Source organism: Pterocles gutturalis, unplaced genomic scaffold (genome assembly GCF_000699245.1).
Source record: "Pterocles gutturalis isolate BGI_N339 unplaced genomic scaffold, ASM69924v1 scaffold25308, whole genome shotgun sequence".
NCBI lineage: Eukaryota > Metazoa > Chordata > Aves > Pterocliformes > Pteroclidae > Pterocles > Pterocles gutturalis.
In genome coordinates this window covers 26,590-30,346 of record NW_010121210.1, presented here as the reverse complement: position 1 = coordinate 30,346, position 3,757 = coordinate 26,590, and positions in this window count along the sequence as shown.

Sequence of the window (3,757 nt, the reverse complement as noted above, 5' to 3'; positions counted from 1 at the left end):
TTTTCTGAATGTGGTGATGTGGAGAAGGAAAACTTAATCCTAAATTATGTAGGGTAGCTAAAGCGGACTGTGGGGAGTTGCAGACAGCAGATAATACTGAGTGGGTGAGCGCTAGTGTGGTCAACGAGATAGGATGGCAGCGGGTGCGATGAAGGTAACAGACATCCCAGCAGTTGAGTCTACATCAGCTTTTACTGTTCAGGAAAGACCTGTTGGTGTCTCAGCAGTTGTTTTTTTCAAAACCTTGCTTCCACACCTCACCATAGCCTAAAAGGGATATTTTGGAATTACTTTAAAGGAACAGAGAACAAAGCAGAAAACATCATTACACCTCTGCAGAGCTGGTTGGCAGTTTGTGTCCTGGATGTCGCTGGCAGTTCTGGTTAGCCCGTCTCAAAAGGGGAGCGCTGGGAAAGGCTGGGGCAGCGTGGACAAGCAGGTTCCCTTCATTTCCTCACCTTAGGGGAGAAGCCTGCTGACAGGAGATATCATGCAGGTGCATGAAGTCATGGGCAGGTCAGAAAAAGCGAGGAGGGAACATAAGTTTTCTGTTTCTTACAGGAAATTATGATGCAGCAGGTCTAAAATAAACAGGCGGAAGTGCTTTTTCACACAACATGCTATTAAACCCCGTGGCACTCTGCTGCAGGATGTTCCACCGCCTGATAGTGTCAGAGTTGGTGGGACCAACAAGGAGCATTAAAACTAACAAAGCAGGTATGGGAAGTTCCTGAGCTGCGGTGGCTGGCTGCCTGGGCTTTCCCTGTCGCAGTATCGTTGGTCTCCAGTTGTCATTTTGCCCCTTGCGTGCCTTCGCACATCTGCGACCAAGGAAGGTGCAAATGGCTGGTTTAGGTCTTGGCTTCAGGAATTCATCAAATAGCTGTAAAAGCTAGATACAAACCTGTCTGTTCTGATGCTATATCAGAGCTGGCAGACCCTGGCAGATATCAGCCCTACAGAAATCCCTGCCCGTGCCGAGGAGGGGCTCTGAGGAAGGGCTGAGCGCTGCCGAGGTGCCTGTGAGGGTAGTTTGTTGTGGTGCCAGTTCCTTATGCTGCTTCACAGCGATGTTTTTGGCTCACAGGCTTTGAATTAAAAGAAGCCAATATGATCTTGTCTGAATTCTGTGGTGGGATGCAGCCTGCAGGTCATTGCTTAGTGATCAGTGTTAAATCCCCACATTCCAGCTCAGTCATGGTGTGTTTGTTTGTTTGGGTTTTTTTTAAGAAAACGGAAATGGATTTCATTGTGAGAACTTCAGGGGGTGGCACAGTGGCATTACCTTTGCAGTTCTATTGTCACAGTCTTTGCTCCTGTGGATGTACACAGGCCATGCTAAAATTAATTTCCCGAGCGTTTAATTGACAAAATGAATGGATTGGGCTTCCTTAGGCTCTGTATTTTAATTGAGTCAAGTTTCCCAGCTGTCTTATTCTCACGGAGTTTTCTGAATCCTCTCCAATTTAACTCTTTTCTTTGAAGCGTAGACATGAGAGCTGAGCGAAACTGTTCAGTGCTGGCCTCGGCAATGTGGTTCCATGGACCTCTGTGATCTTAAGTGGACTGTGAATTGAACCATGAAACGGCCGAGGTTAAAAGAATTCCTGTCCAAACGCTGTCTTCCCACCAAAAAAACCCAACACCCCAACAAAACCAGTACTAGCATGGTTCAGGGCCTTCATATAGTTTCTCCCACGAAGGACTTGCTTCTCTTCAGCACCCATGCTGTAGCAAAGCCTAGCTTGGCACTTTTTTTTGCTGTTTTGTGCATTGACACCAGTACCCTGAGGTTGACGGCCGAATAATAAATATATCTCTCTGTGAGGACACTCCTTGGTTATTCTGTGAGCAGCACTGAGGTCTCACGCCCTAGTTGGTATCCCTGTGCCTGGGGAGCGTGAGATGCTTCTGGCATCCCTCACCCCACTCCTGCTGAGGCTGCAAAGCTCCCGTGTGGCACTGCCATTCCCGATGCCGTCCCGCACATGGCTGTGGCCAGGGTGCCACCATAACTGGCGAGGTGCAGGAGTTTTTCCCATAACATATTCTGATATTTTGCAGGTAGTCACTGTGTATTTCAATTTCTAAACCTAATGAGTTAACTTTTGCTGGTGTATGATGTACAAAGCTGCATCTGCCCCCAGCACTGCGATGTCTTGCAGTCCTGAGCAGCCAGCAGGTATCTGGATGCGTGGCCAAGGCTTTACAGGTGTTTGAACATCTGGTTTCCAGGATTCTCAGGTCCATCACAAAGCAGCCCGGTCCTGCCAACCTGATCAGAGATCTGTGTTCTCGGTATTGACAGCAAAGAGAGCTTTCTGCTCAGGGTCATCCCAGTTAAAAGGAGCTTGTGGACTCTGGATAATTGCCATTGTGCCCTTGAGCTGAGCAAAGTGCGGATGCCCCTGATCGAAAGCAGAGGTCAGGTAATTGCTCAGCCCTGAGCTGCTCCAGTGTCTCTGCCCGGTGAGAGCAGCCGTGCGCGAGGTGCCTGGCTCGGTGCAGAGGCACCCGTGCTTCCCTCGCCTGCTGCCGCGGTGCCGTCGCAGTGCTGCTCGCTGCATTGCTGTTGTCTTTGGTCCGTCTCCATCAGTGTCTAGTGGCTGTGGGGTATCTTTGGGGTAAAGCTGTATATACATCACCCATAGGAGCTTGTCTGCTTGTGTTCAGGTAAGCATGCAGGATTAGGCATGGTCTGCCTGTGTTTTTAGTGCAATTTAGTCCTTGCTCCTGTGCTGCAGCAGTCTTTGATCCCCTCCTGGGAACGTGTTGCAGGAGCAGGGATGCTGCTGTGCTGCTGCTCCGAGGAAAGGCTGGTAGCATAATACAGCCGGGCTGGCCCAGTGCTCCTCTGCTGGAGTATTTAAACCTCTCCCAAGCCAGACAAGTGGTACTGCTAGAGCAGGGCTTTCCCGGTTCCTGCTGGGCAGCAGCGCTGATCTGAGCTCTGTTCTGCACCTCCGCCCACACTGGCTGCAGTCCCTGCTGCCGCCCTGGCCTCTTCGATTTCAAATGAAGGTCCCTCTGGAGCAGAGGGTGGGAGAGGCACCTTTAGTCCATATCTGATTCAACATCTCAGTGGTAATAGCTACCCTTGCTTCTGTTTGCCATGCTAAGTGACATCCCCGCTGTCCTGAGGTGGATTTCGCTGGAGCTGAAAGCACCTGCGTTCGTGAATGGTTGGCTTGTGCGGAACCTGCTCGGCTGGATCGTTCCGTGAGATGGGTTTCTGCAGTTGTAGCTGTTCCCTGTGTCCAGGCAAATTTGGTTTGACATGAACTGAAATTGCCGGGTGATGGTAAAACAAGTGATGAAGAAGAAAGTTGGAGCTGCGAGTGAAATGCTTCACTTGCAGAGAATAGTAAAATTGTGTGTGGTGCGATGTCGAGGGGTTTTGTTTCATGCTGGATTTGTGTGTTGATCGTGCACAGGAGAGAAATGAGGTTGTTAGAAAGGGAAATGCTCGAGGAAAAGTCACAGCCTTCAGTTTTATGTATGTTAATACACCCTGATGGATACCTGTAGACGAAGAATTGGCTGGAAAGCATGACGTTGACATAATATTTATACCCAGGCTGGTGTACACATAACAATTCCTGCTCCTCTTCTGAATGGAGTCACACAATTCATCGGTGGCATTTGTTTGAGGAACCCGTATGTAACTGCCACCTGTGCCGCCCTCTGAAGCGCTGTTTCTGAGAGGGATGCTTAATTACCTGTGTGACTTCCCCAGTGTCCTCTGGAGGATGGGGAT